The 14,683-nt window shown below is 43.7% G+C and overlaps 1 non-coding gene across 1 annotated transcript; it reads right to left on the minus strand.

Moving 5' to 3' along the window:
* Positions 1 to 5,950: 5,950 nt before the first annotated feature.
* LOC136885163 (U4 spliceosomal RNA) lies at positions 5,951 to 6,091 on the minus strand. Its single transcript, XR_010861479.2, has one exon. It is a non-coding gene; the product is annotated as a U4 spliceosomal RNA (small nuclear RNA).
* Positions 6,092 to 14,683: the final 8,592 nt, after the last annotated feature.

A 14,683-nucleotide genomic window follows, 5' to 3' on the forward strand; every position in this document is an offset into this window, starting at 1 on the left:
TGTGTTTGTCTGCTTGCTCTATATCAGGGTCTCTCTAACGCCCAAAACCTCACGCTTGCAAACAGAGTTCCTGTGCACAGTGCATCGGTCACGCTCGGTTCGGCTCGGACCAACGCTTCGTCTCTGGGCTACTCGGCTAAGCTCGGCTCAACTCGGCTAAACTCAGCTCGGATTTGGAGCGCTATGGAGCAAGTGAAGAAGTGGGAGACAGGGAGAGCGAGCGAGAAAGGCGTGTGGGAAAGAGAGAGTAAGTGCTATTGATCTAAATCGAGGAGTGGGGGTCTGCACTCTGGTCAACCAAGCGAAGACGTCTTTTGCACCGTGCACAGTGCATGCACCAGGCGCATGCACCCTGAGAGGCCCTGCTCTATATTATCCGCATGTTCTTGCAGGTGCCGTCTCAACTCGCTGTTTTGTTATCCATTCTGATAACCAAATACAATATAGACGATATTTTAACCTCAAAACTGTCGCGCGCGATGTCCTTCGATAAACAAAACACAGTAGATCATCCCACTATTCGGTAGCCAGAACTACACGATCCAGGAAGCATGGGCATAACATACAGCATAGCTACATCTCATTTTCACATTTTCACACCAGGCAAATGCTGGGGCTGTACCTGAATTAAGGCCACGGCCGCTTCCTTCCACTTCCTAGGCCTCTCCTATCCCATCGTCGCCATAAGACCTATCTGTGTCAGTGCGACGTAAAGCAAGTAGATAAAAAAACAACCGGAGACGAAATGTAATATACAGTAGGCTATATGTTTAGTCTGATAACGATTCATGATGATGCTTGTTGTTTAAAGGGGCCTAACATCAAGGTCATCGGCCCCTAATGGTACGAAATGAAATGACAACAAAAAAATTCAAAATCATAAACTGACCAAAAGAAAAAAAAACATCATGAAGAAGGAATGGATGGACATGTAGCAAAAAAACGAGCAAACAAAAGAATTAGTGGATTCAACTCAAAAAAAAGGATCATATATAATTTATTACTGACCAAGGGACCACTCCTAAAGCAGAATGCTTGATGTCGAAAGGGGTGCAAAATCCACGTCTAAGGCCCCACAGAATGGTACATGTCGCGAGTAAAGTAGAACCATGCTATTTGTCATGTTGGGGTACTAATCAAAAGTAGCGAAGACTCACAGTGTCCCACACAAGATGGTACTAATCACAACTATTGTACTTCGTACAGGTAACGCAGACCTAAGGTGTTTCTCACACAATGGCGCCACTCATAGCCAACGCAAACCGATGAGTTTCCTCACCTAGGTGTACTAGCCATGGGTGCTGGTCCCACGGGCCCCGTGGTGTTCCATACATAGGGGGTACAACTCACAGGCTACGCCCAGACCCGCGGTGTTGCTCACATGGGTACGACGCACGGGTACTGGAAAACCACAGGGGAACCAATCTCTGCTTCTACTAATCACAAACCTATTGCGTACCAAATATAGTGGTACTACTCGTAAGAAAAGGCGACCCATGGCGTTCCCCGCGTGATGGTACTAATCAATAGTCGCCCCTTGTAGTCGCCTCTTGCGACAGGCAGGGGATACCGCGGGTGTATTCTACATGGGTGTCCCCCACCCGCAGGGGGTTATATATAACGATTCAAACATGCAACCATTTCTACACTTGTAATGTTAAAACAATATAATTAGTTTTAATTTTTCAGCATTTATACGGCCAAAGAAACACATTTTACTAGACAATTCGTTTATTCTGAGGGGGCATTTGTAAGGAAACATCGCACAAATACTAATTCTACTGTCTTCAAAATATAGATAAGGGTCAAAGTGCTATTATGTACAAAAGATACGGAAATAACTATACTAGACTTAACGAAAGTTGGCGTCTGACAGGTAAGGTTGGGGGAGGAGCACTGCACGTGCCATTTCACGATGTTGCCACATTCCAGCATTCCTTTCTAAATGCTCTTACCCCTCGCTTCCGGCTCACTTGTTCCCTCCTTCATTCTGACCGCTGTGATCTGTTGTAGACTACCTGGCCAGGCGCTGTCGTCCCATTTGCGATCACTCTTATACAAGCAGGTTCTTATCAGTGACAGTGACAGGTTTGGCAACTCCCAGCAAGACGAGCTGCCCTGAAGTTTTATCTCCATGGCAACCGCAGTCGCCCCACCCTCGTTTCCATGGCAACCACACAGTCACTCACTTTATCCCGCCTCGGCAGGCAGTAAACGGACCTCCTTCTAAGAAATGTCACACACCAACTCTTATTATTAGCAGTATAGTGATGGGCAAACGATACCTGTGTTCGAGCGGGATCGAGCCGAACCGATACGCGCCGAGATTCGAGCCTGTTCGAAGCAAGCTCGAGCAGTCACGTGATCGAAGGTGGATTCTGACTCGGGCTACAGCGCGAACGTGCAGATATTCCAAATGAGATGTTTTCATTCCCCTCCTCAATGGGGGTGGGGAGAAGGAGGGACGGGCCACTCAGAAGGTGACGTCTTCTCTCTGGCCAGGAGATTTGTGGGGGTTTGGTGGTTTGTGGGAGTAGGTTGCAGGGAGGTGAGGATTGACTTGTAGAGGAGGGAGGCGAGGGGATTTTTACCTATCATTTATTTTCCTTAGTTATATACAGTTGATAGTACAAAGTTTTAAATTGGTGTTGGAGAGGTACATTAGTGAGTTCACAAAATCATAGAGTACAGGGTGCTACTACAATATTTACAATACAATAACAATTAATGGTTCACTGTTTAAATTGATGTTGGGGAGGTACATTGGCAGGTTAACGAAACACCATTACAACATTTTACAATACAAAGTGTTACAATATTTACAATACGATATATACACATAGCTCAATGCATTTTAAGTCGCAATTGATTTCTGTAAAAATAATATATACTTGGTCATAAGTGTCCATTACATTACAATGTGTGCAGCTGTTTGTTGTTCTACTACGGAATGATGCAAATTTACTACTTGATTTTTATAAATAAAAAATAAAATTATTACACAGAAATTAAATAGAATACAGTTTGCTCACAGGGCTTCATGATATAAGCAAATAGCATATGAGGTGAAGAACCACTCACGCAGGTGTGTGTATGATATTGATAACGAAGTTGCGCGCTGGCATATATTACTACATTCAATCACTGAGGTGTATCTTATGAAGAATGCCCATAAAATTAGAAGGTTTAGATTATGATAAGATGCAGCGAAAAGGACAAAGCATGCATCCGAAATATTCCCAGAAGTATTTCCTCCCAAGGCAGTACTTGTGTACCTTGTAACAACCGTGCGTTTGACACAATATTATGAATACGGTAATATTATTGTTACGTTGTCACGCTATGGGCGGGTAAGGAGCAGGCGAGGTGCTCCGTCTGTCCTCAGTGGTGGGGGGTTTGACTCCCCTCCCTGGGAAAGAATTATCCATTTAGGGCCAGTTCTACCATCTGCTGGTAAAGTGGCTGGCAGCTGCCCGGGAGGTAAACTACCTGGAGGTGTAAATCGGCTGGTACTTTGGCTTGCGTCCAACCACCTCCGTGCAAGCGTTAGGTAGCTACCCGGAGCTAGACACCGATATACGAAGTTGGCTAGACTGATTTTCAGCGACTTCTCGCTTTCGAGTGTGGTGCTATCTATCGTCAGATGCACGAAACTCATTTCGATTGTCTTATTTCCCTGTGCTTGCGTTTGCTGATTATCAACAAAAAGCCTAATAAGGGGAGTCTTAAGAATTATGGACAACGATTTATGTCAAGCTTTCGTGATTTTAATCTATGATCTTCAATATCAATACCTCATTGGGATTAAAATCCTCGAGATTACATTTTCTTACGCCCGTTATAACCTGCCATGTAAGGCAGCGTTTTTGAAAAGTATTCTTGTAGTAAACTGATCAAGTCGCTCGCTCCGTAATAGAAGGTACGCAGGTTTTCATCGTATTTCTAATTTACATTTTAAAATGTATTTTCGTTCCCTGTCGTTGTTCTTAACTCTCTTTTACGTGGTTCCATACACGTAGGCCTATATACACACATGTTCTTTACGGACTGATTGCCTTTGAGCATTCTATCTGCAGGCTTCTGTGAATTAATTATCTCCAAAATGCTCTATTTGCAACTACTTCTGTGACCTCGTTCAATTCCACATGCTTCCATTTATTGATAAAGCATTTCATTCTAATTTTTAACTTTATGGAGATAAAGTTGGAAGGTACTGTAAATGTAAAGAACTAATCGGGATAAATATCCATTCATAGGAAGAGGAATTCGGGAATGGAATAGTTTCCAATTTCTTCGAAATAATTTACAAGAAGACTACGTAAACAACTAATAGGGAATCTGCTACCTGGGCGACAGTCCTACGTGCTATTAATCATAACACCACTTTCTATAAGTACCGTAGCATACATATAAAGCAATTTCCTAGTAGACATAATATTGCGATTAAATATTTCAATGAAATTTATTAACAAAAGAACGTATGAAAAGAGGCATACAGATTAACACAACGCTAATAATGGAAATAAAAAAGATTCGTCATAATAAAGCCTCGAACCTGCATACCTCGTATTGCAAAGTAAGCGTGTTAGCCATTCCGCTACGAGAACACTTGAACAGTTAAGATACATAAATTGAGTTATACCTCGTGTCTGAAAACTGAAAAAAGTTGAAAATTAGAGGCCATTTGAAATTATTCCCAAATAGATTTTGATTTTATATCCTTTTAAAGTTTCTTTACGAAAGCTTGACTTATAAAATGTGTTCCCTACAGTAAGCTACCGATGCGAGAGGCTGGTGTAACCGTTGCAACACAAGGGAAGCATTAATGTTCAAGATCCGGCAATACAATATCGGCCACTATTACAGTATTATGTTTTTTTGTTTTTTTTTCCAGTATACTAAGCTAATTTAAGTTGTATGTCACCAGAAATACAGCTAATAATGTTCCACTCTCAAAACTTACCCGGCAGGTAAAGTCTTATCGGACCCTCGAAGTGGCCGATAATTTACCCGCCGGGTAACTACGATTTATGCTGCCGATAGCGCTATCTGGGGGTGGTCGAACGGAAACATCGTTTTACACGGAGGGCAAACTACGCGCTACTTTACCAGTAGGTGGTAGAACCGGCCCTTAATCGTATAGAAGAATTTGAGTAAGAAAGGACTGATATCTCCTCAATCGTGTATACAAATACACTTATAAATATTATCAAGCAACAATGTTAACTATCAGATAGCGTGAGATATATCAACATAAAAGGTATCCCTTCGGTGAGTCGGGATTTTAAGCTATATCCTTACCAAATTTCAGGTCAGTCGGTCCGGTAGTTATCGAGCCTATTCGGAACCAACAAAAAAACCATCTCATGGTGTTAAAAAAATCCAGACCCTGCCGGTAATCGAACGCGAGACACCTGTGACCAAAGGCCAGCACGCTATCAATTTAGCTATGGAGCCGGACGAGCAATGCGTCAACAACTGAAGATAAAGTATCATACATTTTTAGTCTTATAACCATTTACATAAGTAACTATTTCGACACGTGTAATGGTTTCCTTTTTCTGTATTTATACGGCCTAAGCAACACATTTTAGTAGGCAACTGGTTTAGCCTATTCTGATGGAGGCATTTTTAACGAATCATCGCACAAACACAAATTCTGACTATCTCCAGAATACAGATATGGATAGAAATTATATTATGTACAAAAGACAGGGAAGTAACAAAGTGTAAACAGCACGCGAACCGCTACTGTCCAGCATAATACTCTTACACATCTTTCTCAAGTTTTCTGGGTGTTAGTAAGAGCAAGCCGCTAGGTTACGGCGGGCACAAAAGCTCGAACTTGTTCGAACTCGGATGTCATCTGTTCGAGCAGCAGGAGCCGGGTCACGCACATCACTTGTCAACATATTCCCCGCAATTTCTGTATTTGTATTTCTATTTTGCGCTCCCATAAGAGCTTCCAAAAATTGCTAGAGCCAGTGATATTTCACACTGGTCCTAGCGGGGTATTGGTAAAGTTTTCAACTAGCAATAATCGCACCTCAGATAGGCTTCATTGGTTACGATATTGCCACTGCGCAAAGCTGACGTAATCGCCGTACACCTGGTTATTTCTTGCATTTTGGCTGTATTATGACTGCGAGTGCTCAACCATACAGTTTGCTGATTTCGATCACAATGCAGATATTGCTCCATAACTTCTCTAGGGAATAAAATTTAATATTATTTTTCATCAAACTTATCAATTAAAATCCCCGAAAATGTACAATGCGTAAGTATTTCGGCACATTTTCTTAATATTTAGAGGGAAAAATTTAAGTATTTTCGTCCAGGTGAGTCGTGAATCCAGTTCCACCCCTCCACTAGATGACTCAGACTGGTTTCTGAAAGGTTGCTGGACCGTATTCCCATCATTCACTGAGGTGGTTATTGTAATGGTTACGAATAATAATAATAATAATAATAATAATAATAATAATTATTATTATTATTATTATTATTATTATTATTATTATTATTATTATTATTATTATTATTATTATTATTATTCATGATTTCTTCAAAGTATGCTGAATCTAAGGACACAAGGCTAGTGTAGTTCAGCACCTAAATACAACTGGAGTAACCAGTCGTACTAAACACTGCTAAGGCATAAGAAAATGGCGTCGGTAAATGCAGAGTGGGTCTCGGCCTAAGTGGGCCCCCCGAAGGGAGATCGGATCACATCTCCAAACTCTGAAAGTGGACTGAATAGCCCTCAAAACACCCCCCAAACATTTTTCTTCGGCCGGGTGGCGCCACATCTCTAATTACGCGCCCAGCCGACCCAAAAAAGCAAAATTGGCCAGACACCAAGAGGAAGTCGGCCCTCCCCATAATGTACTATACTTGCATTGCCCACGATATTGACCCAGCAATTCCAACAGATGACATCCTTACGGAACTTCGCCCCACAGGCGTCTACGCTGCCACTCGACTTTATCATCTCGACAAACCAACAAGAGAAGTACTATTATATTATCTAGTGCTCGAGGACGTCTACAACGCTCTAGACAATGGGGTATATATCCAAGGACAACTGCATCGAGTGCAAGATACCCCAGGGAAATTACTCGACCGGCTAATGAAGAAGCACGCCACAGCCACCGCCCCTACTGGCACATCACACCCACAGCAGTTGCTCTCTCCTTACACCTCACGGACCACCACCGTCACCACCACTACTTCCACCTCCTCTCATTTTACCTCCAACGCCCCTACCACCACCACCACAACTACTACCCACCCCTCTCCCATAATGGCATACCACCCCCCACCCTCCCACGCTCAGGGCCCGCAGGAAGAAGTAACAACGCCGCCAAATGAAGCAATAGCACTTCAAGCAGACAATACACAACCACCAACACCAGATACTGTACGACCGCTAACTTCACCGCCCAGCCAGAACAACCTATACAGCTGTGTTGCCTGTGGCGTGGAACCTAACCTACCACCAACAGCTATCCTCCAAGAACTCCAAAAAGCAGGAATCCCGGTGAAGAAAGCCATTAGGATCCACAACGATGATGGCCCTACATATTTAGTACGCCTGCAACTACCAACGCCCGAAGACGTCCAGCGCCTCATCACCCAAGGGATATACCTCAACGGTCGACATCTCCGGATAGAACCGTCCCGCTCTCCGCCCCTAACTCCTAACCAACATAAATCACCCCGCCACCGCACACGCCCCCGGCCTGCAACCCCTCAGCAACCTCCCAGTCCACACTTCCGTTTTCCACCATTTTCACCCAGCAACTATCCACCACTCCCACCTGCAATCTTTCCACTACCCCCTCCTCCATCCAACCTCCTAAGTCTCCTACTCACCTCCCTGGTAAACTTCTCATCCCTGTATCACATCCTAGCACTCCACATCCTCCCTCCACCTCACGAAACCCGTCACTTCATCACATCACCATCCGCAACCTGGGTGTAAAATCGCTCATGTAACTCTCATAAACATCCATAAAGCTCTGTATATATGTATGCAACTTTGTCAATACACACAGACAATGTAAATCTGTCAATAAAGCGCAAGAGAACCTACACTTCCTTTATCCCGTCTCCTTTACTTATTCAAACCACCTTTTCCCCCATCTCCCTCTTTTTTTCACTCCTTCCCAACCCCGTCATCTCTCCTGGCCAGAGAGAGGGCGACACCCTCTAGGTGGCCCGCCCCACCCCATCAGGGTGGGGAATGAAAACTTGCGAGCAGCAGCAGCCTAAGTGGCCACAGCTGGACCATGGTGCAACAGTTCTGCACTCTGACCTGCCAACCGAGCAGAGGAGGGGTGGCCACGGCTCTACCGTGGCTCTACGCCTCTGCATTCGGGAGACGGGACAGGGCTGGACCTCACGGGTGACCCCAACCGTCGACTGTCCTGATAATGGTTTCCCGTGGTTTTCCGTTCTCCTGCATTAAGGCGAATGCCGGGACATTTTCTAGTATAGGCCACGGCCGCCAACCTCCTCACCTTCTCCAAGCATCTCCTTTATCGTAACAAATCTCCCAGCCTGAGAGACGGCGTCACCGTCCAAGAAGCCCGCCTCCCACTTCAGGGGAGGAATGAAAATATTTTAGTCGTAGCAGTAGTAAGAAGATGGTAAATAACATTTCTACCTGAATTTCCATAAATAAAGTGGAAATTTGTGAGCGTCCGTGGCTCGAACGTTAGCGCGCCGCCCTCTCATCGCTGGGATCCGTGGTTCAAACCCCGGTCACTCCATGTGAAATTTGTGCTGGACAAAACAGAAGCGGGACAGGTTTGACTCCGGGTACTCCGGTTTTCCCTGACATCATTCGTTCCAGGAACACTCTCCAACATCATTTCATCTGCAAGTCATTAATCATTGCCCCAGAAGAGTGCAACAGACTTCGGCAGCCGACACATTTCCTATCCTCGCCGCTAGATGGATGTTTTATTGATTCTATCCCTGACCCGGTGTAATAGCTGGAAGCAGGCTGTGTATTTTCATTTTCAAACAATTAATTCTTAGACCTGCAATGAGGATTATTAACCGACAGAAAGTCAAGATATTTCATTTTTAGAACTCTAAATAGAGTTTCGTTTGTGCATCTCGTTAACGCGATACAGATACAAAAATGCAACTAGATGTATAACCTTTGATGTCTACAACATCAAACGGGTTGCAGAGAGGACTTCGGCTGGTCCGACGGCTCTGCACTCCGACCGACCTACCGAGCAGAGGAGGGGTGGCCGCAGCTCTACCGTGGCTCTACGCCTCTGTACTCGGGAGGGGGGGGGTCTCCTCCCCACCGTCGGCTGTGTTGAGAACGGTTTCCCGTTGTTTTCCATTCACCTGCACTAAGACGAATCACAAGACAGTTCCTAGTGGTAGGCTACGGCCACCAATCCTCTCACGTTCTCCGATACAAATATCCCGGCCTGAGAGACGGCGTTACCGTCTAGGAGGCCAGCCCCTCCCCTTCAGGGGAGGAAAGAAAACAATTTCGTAGTAGTAGTAGTAGTAGTAGTAGTAGTAGTATGTGTCTAATATGATGAAATAGAAAGCAGGTATGGGACAAAATTTTAATATTCACAGAAGGATTACACATATATATACAAAACCGTGTATGTACGTCATTGTAAAGATATATTCCTACTTTAATTCTACAGTACATCGATTTATCGCAAGATACCTTGGCACAAATTCGATTAGCTTATGAAATGGACAAATCTTAATTTCTTACGGCGACTACGGAATAGGACAGGCATACAGTACAACAAGAGAGAAACCGACCGTGACTTTAATTAATGCAAAGCCCCGTTATTTGCCTGGTGTAAAAATGGGAAACCACGGAATAATTTTTAACGTAGACTCGCATTCCTCCACAATGGGTATGTAGAAAGAATGTTTTTTTTTTTTTTTAAGACGTTCATGGTGTGGTTTACAGTAGCCACGTTCTGGTTGATGAACCATGGCCAACGGCTGAGTGGCCTAGTAAGTGGTCCTGAGATTCGGGATACCAGCTGGTACGGAATGGGAGTGGGCATCGCGGACATATTCTGAGTCATGACCCTCCTTGTGCTCAGGTAGCTAGGGCTATACAATCCACCAGTGGTCCCTAACCCGCTAGAGGAGAGATCCCCACTTGGACTATGTGTAAGTACGGTAGCATCCTGCTTCACGAATTTATCGAGCTCAGAATCTTTTAAGAAGGCCTCGGACCTATGGGAGTAACGGAGTCCCACTCCCATTTGACAGGCGAGGTATTCCTTGGAGACAACTTGGCGAACGAAATTGAATTTGATGGGGAGCTATCAATATTAATGGGACTTATGGAAGAAAGAAAGTAGAACTGGCTGAGTCAGCAAAGAGTATGCATCTGGATGTGCTACGAGTAAATGCTATTCGGGTAAGGAGAGATGAGGAAGAAATAGGAGACTATAAAGCGTACTTGCCGACTGTTAAGAAGTGTTCCATGTTCTACTAAATAGATTTTATTATGTAGATAATATTTGTCTTTCATTTCTAATAAGTAAGTCTAGGAAAGCTTTAAAACCCTGAGGCCGTTACAAAAATGACAGCTTACCGCAATTTTTTTACGATGTGCTTTACGTCGCACCGACACAGATAGGCCTTATGGCAACAATGGGATAAGGAAGGGCTAGGAATGGGAAGGAATCGACCGTGCTGATCCACCATCTCGCGCAGGTAAGCTCATTACTACTTGACCCTAACTACGTAGTCAAATCGCTCGGTACCAGCTTTTCTAAAAATCTAAACTAAGGGTTAAAAAGAAGCAAAGTCATCTCTGTACAGGCCATGCAGGCCCTTGGAGAGGTGGAAGCGAAAAGCTTCCGCTATCTGTAACCTCGGCACTTAATGGGATAGAGTGGTTAGCTCTAAGCCCGGCCGCCTTTGGCCCCAGGAATTAACCTGGTACTCATTTCTGGTGCAGGCTGAGTGAACCTCAGGGCCATGTGCACCTCCGGAAGTGGAAATCTCGTTTCTTAAATTGTACGACTTCCTGACGGGGATCTGAACCCACGTCCTTCCGGGCGAACTGAGCACGCCTTTACCGCCTCGGTCAGGCAGCCTCTAAACTGAGGGTAGAGTTTACTTTTTTTTCTAAAAATGCATATTTTTCGTAATAATATTTTGGTTTGTTTAGACTGTTTACAAAGACTGAACTGAACTTCTCGACAGATTCGGCGACGGGTTGGAATATTTCAGTACTGGCGCGTCGTCTTTTTAATTAATAAAAATATATAACAGTCCGCCTAGGTGGTGTAGTTGTTAGTGTGATTAGCTGCCACCCCAGGAGGCCCGGGTTCGATTTCCGGCTCTGTCACGAAATTTGAAAAGTGGTACGAGAGCTGGAACGGGGTCCACTCAGCCTGGGAAGGTCAAGTGAGTAGATGTGGGTTTGATTCCCTGGAAGTGGTTTTCCATGTGGTTTCCCACTTCTCCTCCAGGAAAATGCCGGGATGGTACCAAACTTAAGGCCACGACCACTTCCTTCCCTTTTCCTTGTCTATCCCTCCCAATCTTCCCATCCCCCCCCCCCCCCTAACGCAAGGCCCCTGTTCAGCATAGCACGTGAGGCCGCCTCGGCGAAGTACTAGTCATCCTCCCCAGTTCTATCCCCCGATCCAAAGTCTGAAGCTCCAGGACACTGCCCTTGAGGCGGTAGAGGTGGGATCTCTCGCTGAGTCTGAGGGAAAAACCGACCCTGGAGGGTAAACAGATTAAGAAGAAGAAAATATATAACATGTGGCCTGCAGTTTTTTTGTTCGTCTAAATGTTTAAAACAGTAAAACTAACCTCGAAGGCTTAAAATAGAGTTTATGACTTATAAAAAGTCTTCCTGAGAAAATCCATCCCTTTCTAACAGGTGGATATACGAGACAGAACGATAAGAAACTATTTCACATCGATATTCACAAGTGATTTAAATAGGACACAGCCGTTGTAATAGGTGCCATTCAAATTTTTGTAAAAAAAAAGAATATTACTCTTAGTATGTCAACGGCCGTAGCCGTGTTGAATCACCAGATCCCGTGAGATCTCTGATGTTAAGCAACATGGGGCGTGGTCGGTATTTGGATGGGTTGCCACGCGCTGGAGCAGCGGAAAAGAACTGGTCACCCTACCGTACATAAACTCCGGCTCAGGCACACCTCTGCGGAGGTTCGGACCTGACTTCTGGTAGAATACACCCTTTACTCTTAGTATTAATATTTCGAAATAACTGGTCTTCATTCTTCTTCCTCATTATCGTAAGATTACAGATTCCAACACTGCAACGGCTAATACGAGCATCAGCTTTCGAGTAAATAGGTACAGTAATCAACGCAGCTGTCACACGTTCATAAAACAGTTGTAAATGAACGCCCTCTAATAATATAGTGACAGAAAGAGATCGGAGACAAAGAAGATTATAGCCAAAGATGTGCTCTATCGACTAACAACTATCGAACTAGTCGATAAATTAAATGATCATAACAGTCGACTACTTCCTAAACAATGTCGACTGAATTCAATCGCACTACAATGTCAAAGAAGCGAATTATTGTTTGCACTCTCATTTCTCCACGATCTACTGCCCAAGCACCACCACCGATAACGATTTTGGTTCATATTACAGACCTCTCTAATTGTCAGTCCCGTGCACGTCTGATAAACCTGTGTAACTGCACGGCTTCGATCTTGAATTGGTGTATGTGGCAAGGACTTGGGAAAAGGTATTTGCCAGGAGAAAATGTAGTAAATCCCATGGAACAGTTATACTAAGTATAGCCGCTGTCAGTGACGGGATACGAACCTCGGATATCCTGGCAGTGCAGCCTCCCATTCGTAATGTGGAGTAGACTTAACAGCTCGTCCACAAGAATAGGTTCCACTGAATTAATTAGTAATTCACTCAATGTATCATTTATTCTAGACGGTGATTCCTATACTAGACATAACTAAAGTTGGTGTCTGACAGGTAAGGTTGGAGGGAGGATCATTGCACGTGCCATTTCACGATGTTGCCACATTCCAGCATTCCTTTCTACATGCTCTTATCCCTCGCTTCCGGCTCACTTGTTCCCTCCTTCATTCTAACCGCTGTGATCTGTTGTAGACTACCTGGCCAGACGGTGTCGTCCCATTTGCGATCACTCTTAAACAAACAATCAGGTTCTTATCAGCGACAGTGACAGGTTTGGCAACTCCCAGCAAGACGAGCTGCCCTGAAGTTTTATCTCCATGGCAACCGCAGTCGCCCCACCCTCGTTTCCATGGCAACCACACAGCCACTCCCTTTATCCCGCCTCGGCAGGCAGTAAACGGACCTCCCTCTAAGAAATGTCAGACACCAACTCTTATTATTAGCAGTATAATTATGGACCAATCGTTATTTTTTTAATATACCCTAACTCGAAATTGTACCGCTGGGCCCTTTCGTTACGGAGAATTTCGATATGTGAAGAACACTTTCGACGGAAAATATTCTACTGTTCAGTCGATTGTGTCCTTATCGCGTTATATCGACCTGTAAGATCCGCACATCCCAGAACTGCCAACATCCGTAAACGGGATGTGCCATACTGAGACTATAACGGTCAATGGACTCCCAGTAATTTCTGTTTTCGGTTTACCACGTTGTAACCAAAAATCCTGTGTCTATGTTATCATTTTGTTTTTCTAATCTATAAATAATTAAGTATTTAATTTTGTATTAAGGTGCAGCAGAAAAACTAAATTCTGTATATATAGTAATATGTAACAAAATGAACCCTGATGACCACATTGTATTGTATCAAAATTCGATTTAATCATTTTATTTTGCTACCCTTCAAACATGAAGTACTTATTTTGTATTAATCAACCATCATCTGTACATATTGTAACATGTACTGTAATACAATGAACCCCTATGAACATACCGTATTCTATTTAATTTCTGCGTAATCATTTTATTTTTTACCTTATAAACAATCAAGCATTAAATTTGCATCACTCCGTAGTAGTAACAACAAACAGCTCCATATATTGTAATGTAACGGACACTTATGATAAGTATGTATTATTTTTACAGAAATCAATTGCGACTTTAAATGCATTGATCTATCTGTATACTCGTACATCATTCGTCCCTGTTCTGCCAAAACGGCGAATGTTACAATGCTCTTCCTATCCATTATTTCCCTTAAGACTGGTCACGCCTTCCAGCCACATATTGATATTCGGTCCATCAGAACTATTTGCGGTGAGTTCATTTTCCTATGGGCGTCTGTAAAAGAAAATGAACCTTACTGTACCATACTGAAGGAATGTATGTTTGCATAACATTTACCCACTCCTAGAGTGAGATGTATTTAAGGTTCATTTTCCTTTACACATGCGCATAGGAAAATGAACTCAACGAAAATTGTTCTGATGGACCGCATATCAATATGTGGCTGGTAGGCGTGACCAGTTTTAAGGGAAATAATGGATAGGAAGAGCATTTTAACATTCGCAATTTTGGCAGAACAGGGACGATATTGTAACACATTCTATTGTAAAATGTGGTAATAGCGTTTGTTAACCTGCCAATGTACCTCCCCAACATCGATCTTAACTGTGAACTATTAATTGTTATTGTATTATAAATATTGTAGTAGCACACTGTACTGTATGA

This window comes from Anabrus simplex, chromosome 13, assembly GCF_040414725.1.
Source record: "Anabrus simplex isolate iqAnaSimp1 chromosome 13, ASM4041472v1, whole genome shotgun sequence".
In the NCBI taxonomy this organism is placed as follows: domain Eukaryota; kingdom Metazoa; phylum Arthropoda; class Insecta; order Orthoptera; family Tettigoniidae; genus Anabrus; species Anabrus simplex.